The 14,846-nt window shown below is 44.5% G+C and overlaps 1 non-coding gene across 1 annotated transcript; it reads right to left on the reverse strand.

The window, feature by feature from the left end:
- Positions 1-2,208: 2,208 nt before the first annotated feature.
- trnak-uuu (transfer RNA lysine (anticodon UUU)) lies at positions 2,209-2,281 on the reverse strand. Its single transcript has one exon. It is a non-coding gene; the product is annotated as a tRNA-Lys (tRNA).
- Between the last annotated feature and the right edge of the window lie 12,565 nt (positions 2,282-14,846).

Below are 14,846 nucleotides of genomic sequence, written 5' to 3' on the forward strand. Positions count from 1 at the left end.
ATGTCCATATTTACCCGACAATCGGATGTTCGAAGCAATAACACAGCAATCCTGGCTTTGCAGTACGAGAAGTATCTCGTTGTCTTACTGACTCTTCCGCCCTCCCTGCTGCTTCAGTTTTACGTCAGCTGATACACGACGGATACAGGCACGTCAGCCAACCGAGCCCATCAAACCTACTCTTAGACTAATCAAACACAGATCACATTCTTACTTTGCCACTCATTCCCTTTGTATTTTCCAGAAGTAAAGACGAAACATTGCACTGTCGTTTTGCCAACAATCAGTGTTGTGCTTTGTTTATTAAAAAACACTACCCTTCTCTTTAATCTGTGGGCCTAGAATACTTAAAGGTAAACCCATAGGCTACGGGTACAGTTCAGTAACGGGGAGAGTGAAATTGAGTGAAGTTATCCCCTCTGGTTTAAGAGCCTGATAACTGAGGGTATTAACTTCCGGTACTTGGTGGTGTGGGTCCTGATAACGGTAGCGACCAAAGCACATGTCCTGGGTGGTGGGGGTCCTGAAGGCGGTTACGAGAAATGTACACGGTCTGGGTGGTGGAGGTCCTGAAGGCAGTTACGAGAAATGTACACGGTCTGGGTGGTGGAGGTCCTGAAGGCGGTTACGAGAAATGTACACGGTCTGGGTGGTGGGGGTCCTGAAGGCAGTTACGAGAAATGTACACGGTCTGGGTGGTGGAGGTCCTGAAGGCGGTTACGAGAAATATACACGGTCTGGGTGGTGGGGGTCCTTGATGATTGACGTTGCTTCCCTGTGTCAGTGCTCTGTGTAGAAAATGGGGTAGCAACAACCAGACAGAATGTGCCAATGCAATCTCACCAATCACTTCCCCAAGTGCAGTGTAAGTTAGACTGTATAACGTCCTAACTTTAATATTTAATACTCTGACTGATGAAACGTCTTCATCACCGTTCTGCCTTTATCTGAAGCTACTCTAGGCGAACTTTGTCCTTGTGTTTTTAGTTACCTCCGCTCTGTAACACTTCCTCGTTTCGCGCCACACACTGTGCACGTTTCTCTTCCCAATATGAAACACTCCTCACCGATCCGAACTGAACCTCACTTGTGATGCTTCGGTCCACTTAGCAACTGATCCAACTGATTAACACGATGTTTTCGCTCACGGAACAGCCACTCGCTGGATTTTTTTTTTGTTTGTTTTTGGCACCATTCTTTCTAAACTCCAGTCTGTTGTGCGTAAAAATCCCAGGAGATCAGCAGTTTCTGAGATACTCAAAGCACCCTGGGCGGCACCTGATTAATTAGCTTGTTTATTTCGGCTTTTTTTCTTAAAGAGGTGTCGGATGCGCTCCAGAGCGCTCCGGCTCCGTCTGCACCCCTGGTGTTGGTGGTATCGCCCATCAGTACAATCAACCATTTTTATTCGGAAGTAGTAAAAAATGAGCGACATCTTATCAAATAAAAATAATTTTGAATTATTGCTTTCAAACTCCGATAGGAAAACGAGACCCATAGCAATTGCTAAGAACAACAGCGGCGGAATTTCAGTTGCGGGAAGAGGGAATAAAGCTCCATAGATCTTGGTGCGTATTCTGAATTATTATGATTCAATAAATATTTTATTATACAAAAATATATAGTAATGTGATAATTACCGCGCGGGAAGATGATCGAGAAGGAATGTTGTGGATCAAAAAGGAGGACGGAGATGCGCAGAGGGAAACGGGACAAGGTCTGCACTGGTGGAGAGGCCGGAAGATTTTGTGTGTGCACAGGCGGTGCCGGCTAACGTGGGTTGTTAAAGGCCGACGAAGGACGCGCCATGTCCTGGGCAGTTGCAGTGGGTGAATATGGGGTTTAATGCTTTCTGGGTAATTACAACCCATTCTAAATTCACTACACTGTCACGGAGACACTGAGAGCTACAACACAGAAGCCGGACCCGAGCGCATTCAGTCTGGGCTGAAATATTATTCAGCCTCGTTCCATCGAGCTGCACCCGGACAGCAGCGCTCCATACCCCGTCCACCCGTGTACTTACCCAAATCTCTCTGAAATGTTCAAATCGAATCGGCACCCATCCCTTCCGCTGGCAGTTCGATTCAGGCTCTCTGCATCCTCTGGGTGAAGACATTCCGCCAGTTGGTTTGGCTGGGAAAATTTACATTTCATCGGATGGATGTGAATGTGCTGATGGAGAATCAGTCTGCGATATAAAGTGAGCGCCTGAACAGGGACTTGAACCCTGGACCCTCAGATTAAAAGTCTGATGCTCTACCGACTGAGCTATCCAGGCTCTGTTATACTGGAAACACACACACACATACACACACACACACACACACACACACACACACACACACACACAGACACACACACACAGACACACACGCACACAGACACACACACACACAGACACACACGCACACAGACAAATACACACACAAATACACACACACACACACACACACACACACACACACACACACACACACACACACACACACCCCTACATTCCAGTTTTCTTACGCCAAACCATTTACAACGTTTTGGATTCCATGAATTGCATCGGAAAAATCAAGAGAATTATCTTCCGCTGAACTATCGCAAGCCTCAAACTGGTCTGGCAGGGTCTGGCACCCAGGCGTGTCGTGCAGGAAGAAGATATTTAAGGCAAATTGAAGAAGTGAAAGTGAGCGAGTTCGGGAGATCGCAGAGGCAGGGGCAGAACAAGGAGAGAAAGGGTCTGATTGGCGAAGCTGTATTTATTTTAATGCAATGAGTGCCGGATACGGCAGATGGTGTTGCAATGGGCGGCTGGTGCGACTAGAGGCGGACCCAAGTGCAGGAGACAGGCACAGAAGACAGGCTTGGACTCGACTTGAAACTTGGAACCAGGACCTGGACTTGACTCGGAACTCGGAACCAGGACGTGGACTTGACTCGGAACTCGGAACCAGGACCTGGACTTGACTCGGATCTCGGAACCATGACCTGTATTTGACTAGAAACTCGGAACCAGGACGTGGACTTGACTTGGAACTCGTAACTAGGACCTGGACTTGACTTCGATCTCCTGCGCTTCACCTGGAACACGGCGGCGACAACATCAAAACAGTGATGGACAATTTATATCTTGGCTTGGAGGAGCGGCAAATGGTCAGCAATTCTCAGCTAGACACGAAGAGACAGAATTCGTAACTCGGAGTAGCGGCACATGGCCGGAACTACTCAGCTGGAAAAAAGTCGATAGAAAAGAAACAATGACAGTCCATTAGTATCTAGACACGGAGAAGCTCATGAAGACGGTCCCTTATTCTTGGCCGCTCGGAGTGGCGACAATCGGCCAGCAAATCCCAGCCGAACATGAAAACGATAGAACTCGCATCCTAGCTCGGAGTGGCGGCAAAACGGCCGGCGACTCAGCTGGACACGAAATCGACTGAATTCACGAAGCAGCCACAGGCACCAAAGCAACCAGAGCCCACAATTCTAGGCTGCCGCGGGACGAGCATAGCCACACCGGCTATGGTGACGAACCAGCAGCGAGTAGCTGAAAGCCGGAGTTTTTATGCTGCTGGTTCGAATGAGGATCAGGTGCCCTAATCAAGGAGCCCAGTGGAACACAGGGAAAAGGAAATTAACTGAAATGAGTAGTGAACGGACCGGACCACGACACATGGATCGGAACACGGACTGGGATATCAGAGTGAGGGATATGGCAGATGGATTCAGGCCATAGATCGGAATACGGGACTGGGATATCGGAGTGACGGATATGCCAGATGGATTCAGGCCATGGATCAGAACACGGGACTGGGATATCGGACTGACGGACACGGCAGATGGATTCAGGCAATGGATCAGAACACGGAACTGGGATATCAGAGTGAAGGATACTGGAAATGGGTTAAGGCCATAGATCGGAACACGGACTGGGATATCAGAGTGATGGATACGGCAGATGGATTCAGGCCATAGATCGGAACACGGACTGGGATATCAGAGTGATGGATACGGCAGATGGATTCAGGCCATAGATCGGAACACGGGACTGGGATGTGGGAGTTATAACACAATCACGGCTGACGAATGAGCAATACTGACAGATCAGCGTTCCGGGTTACAGATCCTACACTAGTGATAGACGTGGAGGTAGTGTTGTTTATCATCAACTAATCTAGGTTAGGCAAGTCTCTACACAACTATTAATTAATCAAAACTTGCACTTTATTGACTCTACGTAACCATTTTGATCCCCGGCCAACAACTCAAACATAAATTCTACTGTTCCCCCTGTACCAAAAACTCCTCCAATTTACAACACTGAAATAGGAGATCTCCCATTGGTCAAACGATCGATACATCTTCTCCCAGCACCCGGCATGGGGTCGTGCTTGCGATAGCTAGTCTCGGGAGTTGCCGCTGTTTTGTGTTCAATTCCTCATCTTCTTACACTCTGCTTATCTGTGCAAATGTTGAGATTCAGTCTCGTTGGCTCTGTCCAATCTGGCTAATGTGTGTCAGCTTCCCACTGACTCTGCTCCAAGCCAGCATAATTTTATTGCCCTTGTCCCAAATGACAAACGTGTTCTGTCTCTTTGTTCGGAATCACAGCAGAGCAGCCAGTTGCGTGGTTTGTGTTAGTCAGGTCAAACACTGTCTCCTCCGTTCATAAACCTGCATGTTCCATCGGACCAGAGAGTTCTTCGCAAATAACTTCTTACTTGAAAATGATCTCCAGCGCAGCAGAGTATCAGGAGTATCAATCAATTCACTTTAAATCGCTTTGATGCAGGTACTCCTGAGCAGAGCAATTTACAAGAAAGTTCACAAAATGGAGTATACAGAACAGCTTCACAAAACGGCAGCCTCCATTCCTTCATCCACATGGCAAGAACAAAAGCAATCGGTTTGTCTACTTCCACGCTCCTTGACCCATTCGTATCCAATGTATTCCTCCATATTTTAATCGTTCATGACTAGGAGAGTGAGGGTTGCGTTTTTGATCAAGTGGAACATCATGGTAATTCGTCTGGAAGTGAGACTATCTGGTCAGAAACAGGGTTGATAGCTTTGATTGGAATGTGCTACGAGGGATGATTGATATGCTCGTGGCCTAAGGTAGAAGGAGTCAATCTTAGAAAACCTAGCACATTTATTTTTCAACGTAGTCCTCTCCTGCATTTACACACTTAGTCCAGAGGTCGTGGAGCATACGGATCTTGGACCTCCAGAAACTGTCCACAGTAGAGGTGACTGATAAGTTCGTGGCCTAAGCTAGAAGGAGATGAGTTATACAGCTCTCACATGAGTGATTCCACAGAAAGTTTGAAGTTAATAACCCATCTCATACAGTTTTGTCCAAGTCATATGTAAGAGGCACTGGTACAGAGAGTGGAGTTAAACCAATTCGGGGTTGGGTGGGGTGGGGGGGCGGTGTGGTGCACTGAAGAGACATATGAGAGTGTTCTTGCCAGCAGTATATTCGGATCAATAGATTGCATGAACATAATTCGTTTGAAATGTTGATCTGCGATGAAGCTCTCTACTCAATTCAATATATGGACATTGCATTAGCCAGAGCTGCAAATCTGTTTGTTAATAGGCCCTGGATGGGCGTGATATGTCAAATTACTTGTATAGGAAAGGTGTGGAATGATATTGAACCTGCTCAGCCGACTGTAAACGGCTCCAGAAGGCCCCTTGGACGATATGTGTTGAGCGGCCACTCATTCTGTGCTGAACCGCCGTTTGGTTCTACAGTCATTCGCAGCCGTGTGGCCTGAGGAAAACCCTGGCGTCTGGAATTGCAATGTATCTTATTCCCTGCATCTCTCTGGTCCTTTTAGAAACTCAGCGGCTGCATTTATCGAACTACAATCCTTAAGAATGGCTCCAGATTGCAAAGGATTGTGGCAGATACCCATCCAGGTATAAACGACTTTCCACAACTAGTTATCACCATCCAAACATCCGGCTCCTGATCCAGTGTGGATAACTTCACTGACTGCAACTCTGAACTGACTCCACAATCTAGAGACCCACTTTCAATGACTTTATATTCTCTGTATTATTTATTCATATTTTTATTTTTATTTGTTCCCTTTTGTCTTCTCTTGCACATTGGTTGTTTGTCAGTCTTTGTTTATATATAGTTAACATTAATTCTATTGTATTGCTTTGTTTTCGCCTGAAAGAACATGAATCTCAAGATAGTGTAAGGAGACATTTATGTCCTTTGATAACAAACTTATTTTGACTTTGACTTTTTAGTTCTTTGGTACCTACAGCAAAAACTCAAGATGTTTGTTGTCCTTTGTCCTCTTTAATTTCCAGAATACAGGAACACAAGTAAATAAGAACGGGGATGAGCCACGTCTCTCCTGCCAAGCTGGGCGGATTGGTTTACACAACGACCGCAGGCGGGTCACTGACCCTGAAACAATATTCTCATGGCGGTAAGATCGCCGCTCTAAATATCCACTCTCTAATGTGTCATATTTTCCATTCTTAGGAGTTTCGCAATTAATTCTATAAAACAAGCAAATGAAAATCCCAGCAGGGAATTCGCTCGGCTGATGTTTATTTTTAACACGCATTTCGAAAATCACTATTTTTAATTGTTGAAGTTTCCACGTCCCCGCGGGAATCTCAACGGCGATAAAAACTTTGGCCCTGTAACGCCTCGAAGTTTCACTCGGACAGGGTTACCGGAGGTGTAGGGTGAACAACACTTCGCGCAGAAAATGCTGTACATCTATCACAGTGTTGAGAAAATAGTCTATGTTATCATTGCCGTCATCGGTGTTCCTGGTAAGTGAACGCAGCCATTCAAATAGTGTTACTCCGGGTGTGATGTTATGACAGTTAATACAGAAATAGTAAAAACACAAAACGAAAACAATACTTGGAATATTGCTCTCGATTCTGATCTCCTCGTTACAGAAAGGATGTGAAACCCTTAAGAGGATGCAGGGAGGATTTACCAGGTTTTTGCCGGGAATAAACAGTACCTCATAAGGAAAGTTCGCGTGAGCTCGGGCTTTTCTCTTTGGAGAGAAGGGCGATGAGAGGTGACTTGACAGACGTGTACAAGATAATAAGAGGCATAGAGCAAGTGGATATTCAGAGACCTTTTCCCAAGGTGGAAATGGATAATACGAGGGGGCACAGTTTTAAAGTGATTGAAGGAAAATGCAGGAGAAGTCAGAGGTAAATCCGTTTATTCGCTCGGAGAGCGGTGAGTGCCTGAGGCACTCTGCCAGAGATGATGGTAGAGGCAGATGCATCAGGAGTATTTAACAATCCCCTGGCTCGGCACAAAAATGAAAGATAAATGATGGGCAATGTTAGAGTGCAGGGTGGAATGATCTTGCAGTAGGTTAAAAGGTCGGCACAACAACGTGGGCCGAAGGGCCTGTATTATGTAGAACTGTTCTCTGTTCTATTTTGTAGGCACCATTAACCGTGGCAGGGCGTTCCACATACTCATCAGTCTATGCAAAGTATGATACCTCTGGCATCCCCATATATACTTCCCTCCATTCACTTTTAAATTATGCCAGAAAACCCATAAACTGCAAGCTGTTATTCTTTTTCATCAACATCCCAGATGCTTTCGTCACCTGCTTCCAAAATTCCAATTATTATGAAACGATAATCATTGCGATTTCAGAACATAATAGGTCTTGACACTATATGTGTGGGAAGTAAATCTTTCTGCCGGAGAGGGAGGAAGTGAGAGACTGAGAAAGCTCAGGTAACTGGTGATCAGTTGGCCTGGGATCAGGCATAGGTGTAGTGGTCGCTCCTTTATGAGGAAAGAGCGCACAGATACTTGGCAGAGACTAGAAAAGGCCAGCGTTGCTGCATGGAAGGAAGGTCATGTCTGACAAGCCAGTGTGCGCGTTGACGACATAACCAGAGAGACAAGTACATCATTCATTCAAAACTATCACTCGGGCGCAGCAAGCGGTGACAGCGCCCCGGATACACTGCCCCTGAATGAGGGAACTTTTGACATCAAGAGAAAGGCATCCTAAATACCTCTGTAGACAGCCGGTGCAAAACTATCCCATGGGACCATAAGGTCATAAAATACAGGAGCAGAAAGGGGGCATTTGTCCCATCTAGTCTTCTCCGCCATTTCATCATGGCGGATTCATTTTCCCTCTCAGCCCCAGTGTCCTGAGTTGTCCCCATACTCCCTCATGCCCTCAGGCTGCGTCTTCTGGTCTTAAACTCTCCCGCCAGAGGGAGCATCCTCTCTGCACCCACTCTATCGAGGTCTCTCACCATTCGATAGGTTTCAATGAGGTCACCCCTCATTCTTCTGAATTCCAGTGAATACAGCCCCAGAGTCATCGAACGTTCTTCATATGACAAGCCTTTCAATCCTGGAAACATTTTCGTGAACTTCCTTTGAGCTCTCTCCGGTTTCAGTCTATCCTTTCTGAGATGACGGGCTCAAAACTGCTCAAAGTGCTCCGTGGGACGACACCAGTGCTTTATAAAGTCTCAACGTTACATCCCTGCTTTTTTTATTCTATTGTCACGTACCCTGTGACGGGAATAAAGAACCAGCAGAGATGGAAAACACTTTGGAGTCCAGGATTGCTATAAACTAATAATATTTATTAGTAACTACACAATACAGTAATATAAATGTAGGTAAATCAAACAGGTTAGCAATGATTTTATATATGTAAGTAAGTATATCAGTAAGTGTGGAAATATATGTATGAAAAACCAAGCTTCTTTAAGTTTAGGGGTGAAAAAGATACAGTCTTACGATGATGGGTAAAGTTCAGACCAGTTCAGTTCGTGGTATTGAGTTGAGTAGTGATGGAGACAGAGAGAGGGGGATATTTGAGTCTTCAGGTGCTGACGCTGTCGATCTTTCCGTTGTCCTTCGAAATCCTTTAAAAGTCACCGACTGTGACTTTAACAAAGGGAACAGGTTTTCTGTGGTGGAGCTATCCCCCAGGCGAGGGTGGACACATGGACAACTCCCCACCAGTCAAACCTTTTCCTCTTTCCACTGCAAGAGCGATAGATCGATCAGCCTGATCAATCCTCCAAAACCCACTTTTCCTGCGGGCAAAACAATGCTCATTCAGTGTCCAAACGTATGTCTCAGGTCTGTATCATCTGACTTCCTATTTTCTCTTCCCATACTGAGCATCAACTGTCATTCAAATAATCTCTCCTTCCTTTGTCTGTGTAAGAAAAGCAAGCAGGCAAAAAGCCTTGAAGAAAATGTCAACAACTTGCCGAAAATCATACCATCGAGTGTCCATTAAATAACACCGCTTTCTGTCACCATAGCAACTTACGAGCTCCTCGATACTGTCTGCAACTCCAGCAGAAATTCAAGAGTTAACCAGTTCTTTCTCGTGCCTTAAAGTGACAGTCCAACCAGGTAGTCTTCGTCTCTCTCTCTCTCTCTCTCTCTCTCTTAGAAACAAGTCGGTGTTAAATAACTCTCTCTCTCTCTCTCTTTTCAAAAGCACAGTTAATAGGGGTACTTCAGGATCCCTTCACATTCCCTTTCCTCAGAGAAAAAAAATTGACAAAGATGATTTTTTGTCTAAATGTAAATTACAGAGTTTGAAACAATACAAGTAAAATCATCAGAGGACAGAGCAAAAATGTGTACAATTTCCAACTTAATATCTGGATAACTAATTAGCTATAATACTGTCAGTACCTTTCACATGTTTGATTTTAAGTCACATTGCTGCAATATCAGAATCCAATTTAACAACCCTCTATTCTTATCCTTCATCTTAGTTAGAAATATCAACCGATTATAACCCATGTAAACTACAAGTGGTCTCTGGGCAACAGAAAGATTTTGAGATCACTGATCATAGGCCTCAAAATGTTGTAAAGCCAGAATAAGTGCTAGTAATTCCTTTTCAACAGTTGAATAATTTTTCTGGTGCACCTTACAGTTCTTTGAGAAATAAGCTATTGGTTGTTCAATGTCATTCACATCCTTCTGTAACAGTACTGCCCCAGCAGCTTCCTCACTAAAGCCTGTTGTTATTGAAAATGGTTTTGAAAAATCAGCTGCTTTCAGCACAGGATGATAACACAGGATGGTTTTCAGACGTTCAAATGTCTCCTTGCAAACGCCATTCCATACAAATCTTTCACTCTTCCCCAGGTGTTTTGTTAGGGGGAGAGCGATGTCAGCAAAGTTCTTATAACACTTATAATTATACCCAACCGTTTCTAAAAACCTTCTCAAAGCTTTCTCGCTGGTCAGAACGGGAACCTCAGCAATAGCTTGAAACTTGGCCTGTACGGGATCCATTTGGCCTTGGCCCACCACATAACCCAGATATGTAACTGTGGCATGGCCAAACTCACTTTTAGAGAGGTTCCCAGTAAGATTGGCCTTGGAAAGTCTGTCAAACAGTTTTTCTACAGCTGCTATCTGCTCTTCCCACGTGTCATTCCAGACCACTAAATCATTGATATGAACTCCTGTATTTTCTAAACCTCCAATCAAAGAATTGAGCATTCTTTGAAATGTCCGTGGTGCATTTTTCATCCTGAAGGGTAAAACATTGTACTCATACAGTCTAGACGGTGTCACAAATGCTGATATCTCTTTAGCCCTCTCTGTTAAAGAAACACCCCAGTATCCTTTTAACAAGTCAATCTTAATAAGGTATTTAGCCTTCCCCACTCTATCAATACAGTCATCCATTTTCTTGTTTCTAATTCCTTCTTCAACCATTTTCATTTTCTCAAAGTTCTCACTGTGAAGATGTCGTTTCATGGGCTGGGCTGAATTTATAACGACGTGATGCACTGCACCTGTGCACCATTTCAAAATGCCAATTAGTCCTTTTACTTGTTTTTGCGGTTTAGGGTCCAACTGATGGACCTTATCAGTAATATTTTCCAAAACAATGGAATTCTGACATCTGAGTGAGATTAGATTTAGTGGGTAAACATGCTTTTCCACTCCTTTATCAGATTCCATGACTCCATCTTGTTCCATAACAATTCTCCCAGCTGCAATTCTAGCAAATAAGTGTCTTATTTTGACTCGACCATTTTGTAAACTTTCCTTGGCAAAATCACAAATCTTACTAAATCTCTTCCAGAATTTTAAAACATAATTAAGCACACTGACACATATTTCTAAATCAGACCATAGTTCTCTGAGTAGGGTCAAAAGTCCTTTTGGCCTGTAACTGAATACAGGGTCCAACAGACTACCCTTCAATGCCTTCTGAATCGAATCTCCAACAATAAATAAGAGGAGGGGAATCCCCTCATCCCAATTTTTCCCATTTCTCACATCATGTGCTTTAATCATAGTCTTAACAGTTGAGTTGAACCGTTCCAAGGCTCCCTTGGACTCTGTGAGATATGTAGATGACACCATGTGTTTAGCTTCTAATTCTCTAACTATCCCCTGGAATGTTCCCGAAGTAAAGTTACTGCCCTGGTCAAATTGAATTTCTCTGGGCAGACCTACCAGTGTGTAAAATTACTGAATGCTGTTACCACAGTCTTGGCCTCGATGTTTCCAATAGACATTGCTTCAGGGGACCTAGACAGAGCACACACAATTGTAAACACATACTGATAACCATCTGCAGTCTTTTGCAATGGGCCCACACAATTCACTACATCCTTCCTTAAACTAGGCCAGTAAAATTCCTTCATAATCCTGTTCACTGTCTTTCTCACTCCATGAGGTCCACTTAAAGACATACTGTAAGCCATGTTTAAAATTTCAGCCCTGTAACCTTTCAGAACCACCACGTGACTTGCACGCACTGTGGCTGGTCTCTACCTCTTCATCAACGCCCCATTTTTAAGGTAATGTCCCACTGACTCTCTCCGAACCTCCTCTCCTATGAGACTTATCACCCTTAAAGCCACCATTCCAGAATCTCGTTTCTGTTCCGCTGTAAATTCCTTCCTCAATAAAGACAAACCTTTCTCATACACCTTATTCTTATCAGCTGCACTACCCTCTAAGCCCTGCCGAAATCTGGAAGGTAGAAAATTCTGTGACACATCATTATAAATTAAACCTCTGGGTTTGCTATCATAGGCCTCAACAGGCTGCTTACTCATCAGCTGAATTGCTGAAACACACTTATCTTGGAGAGATGTCAACATGCCTCCATTGTTTACCAAATTCAGTACCATCATCAGGCTGATGAGAATCATGTATATATTATGAAAGAGGCTAAACAATCTCTTTATCAGCTTTCTCTGACCCTCACTACGAATGCTTCCATGGCAACGTCCACTCCAACATCATAACAATTCTTCTTTTCCCGAACAACGTAACCTTGCAAGTGCTTCCCTCCAAATGTCCAAACAAAATTCAACAGAGGAGCACATCTTCCCTCAGCAGGCCGTTGTCCTGCAAGCAGGGTCAAAGGTCGCGCAACCAATCTAACCTTTCCCAGCACATTATCCAAAAGTCCAGAAACAGCACTTTTCCCATTATTTTCAGCAACACTGATCTCACCAGCTTTTAAAACATGGTCTAATATAAATGACTGAGAATCCTCACATTCCACTTTTACCAAGGTTAACCCCTTATTCACTGAACCAAGATCATCTGACACACAAAAGCTGCATTCCTTTCCAACCAAGCCAGGCACCTCAGACTTCAACATGAGGTTCAGAATCCCGTGAACTCACAGGTATTCAACAACCTGAACACATTCAATCGGAACAGCTGCCTCCTCTGGGCTGTCAGCACTTGTTCCAGTTCCAATTTCAATGTCACCCCGAACCTCACAGCTATTCTCTGGCAAAATCTTTTCTGGAGTAAGCTCAACCTCGTGGGTTAAAACTTCTTCGTCTGCTTTCTTATCAAACCTCTGCAAGGTAGCAGCATCCTCTGCATCTGGGTATTCCCTTACCTCATCAACAACACAACTTTTAAATTCATCACACAAACAAGCCCTTCAGAGCTGTAAAAATCATCAGGGACCGACACTAAACCTCTTTGCTGCAACCTCTCCCTTTTAAACTGTCTCTGTCTTTCTGCCACGTGATCTTCACGTTGCCATTTCTCCCTCTCGAGCTGTCTCTGTCTTTCTGCCTCTTCTCTCTGTCTTGCTGCCCTTCTAACCTCACCAACCCTCCTCTTTCATGCCTCAACAGCCTCGAGCTGTTTTAATTTCAATTGCAATTTCAATTCGTGCTCCATTCTTAATTTTTCCAACTGAAGCTGAAGCTCATCCTCAGCAGATTCACCTTACACGAACAAGCCTAACGCCTCCTCATCAAACGTTCCCTTATCTATATAATGCTGAGCTATTACTGTCTGCATCTGAGATTTCCTCATGATAGTGGTCACCTTTAGTTTTAACTTTTGAGTAATTCCCAACAGCACAACCCTCGTAGCATCATCCAACGCTTCCGGGGTTGGTTCCAACATAAACTCCTCAACATTAGCATCCATATCTGCTGTATTTCCACACAACCAAATCAAAAGGGATTTTCCCCAATCAATTCAAACCAGTCTCCCGACTAATTTGTTCATATCCCGGACGAGCCCCAATTTCTGTCACGTACCCCGTGACGGGAATAAAGAGCCAGCAGAGATGAAAAACAGTCCAGTTCAGTTGGTGGTATTGAGTTGAGTAGTGATAGAGGGGAGAGATTTGAGTCTTCAGGTGAGCTGACGCCGTCGATCTTTCCGTTGTCCTTCGAAATCCTTTAAAAGTCACTGACTGTGACTTTAACAAAGGGAACAGGTTTTCTGTGTTGGAGCTATCACCCAGGCGAGGGTGGACACATGGACAACTCCCCACCAGTCAACCCCTTTCCTCTTTTCCACTGCAAGAGCGATGGATCAATCAGCCTGATCAATCCTCCAAAACCCACTTTTCCTGCGGGCAGAACAATGCTCATTCAGTGTCCAAACATGTGTCTCAGGTCTGTATCATCTGACCTCCTATTTTATCTTCCCATACTGAGCATCAACTGTCATTCAAATAATCCCTCCTTCCTTTGTCTGTGTAAGAAATGCAAGCAGGCAAAAAGCCTTGAAGAAAATGTCAACAACTTGCCAAAAATCATAAAGCAGTTAGAGCGTGAGTGGGCCAGTGAAGGAGTGGAGCTTTGAGGCTTTGACTCGAGAGATTCTGGCAGTTTTGGCAGTTGGTCTGTGCAATCAAGTCAGTCAAGATTTGAATAGATCAGCAGAAAGCCGTTATAAGACAATCAAGATTTGAATAAGCTCAGACTCAACAGAAAGCAGCTGATTGGGCAGTCGAGGTCAGGTGACCAAACATTTTGAAAAGCTCCAACAGATAAATAGAGGGATAGCTCTACCCTCAAGGGTGACGTTCTCAGGATTGTTGCCAGAGCTACGTGACCGAGATGGTAAGAATTGGAGGAGATGGTAGTTGAATGCGTGGCTGAGGAGTTGGTGCAGGGAGCAGGGTTTTAGATTTTTAGATCATTGGGATCTGTACAGATTGGATGGATTGCACCTGAACTCCAGGGGGAGCAATATCCTGGCAGGTGGGTTTGCTAGCATGGTTCGGAAGCGTTTAAACTAATTTGCGAGGGGGATGGGACCCAGAGCGATAGAGCAGTGAAAGAAGTGCATGGAGTAAAGCCAGATCTAACATACAGAGAGGCTTTGAGGAAAGAGCAGCAGAATAAACGGTGTAAAGACAGTAAGGTAGAACGGCTGAAATGTGTGTACCTCAATGCAAGTGTAACGTTCCGTTATTTTGGCTCGTGAATGTCCAGGGGAAATCCCGCCCAGCACCTGCTTCAGCAGTCCCCTCAGGGTCAATCGTCGCCCGAATCAATCACAAACATCAATCATCAACCAGCACACCCAGTAAATT

This window comes from Mobula birostris, chromosome 13 (assembly GCF_030028105.1).
Source record: "Mobula birostris isolate sMobBir1 chromosome 13, sMobBir1.hap1, whole genome shotgun sequence".
Classification (NCBI taxonomy): Eukaryota; Metazoa; Chordata; class Chondrichthyes; order Myliobatiformes; family Myliobatidae; genus Mobula; species Mobula birostris.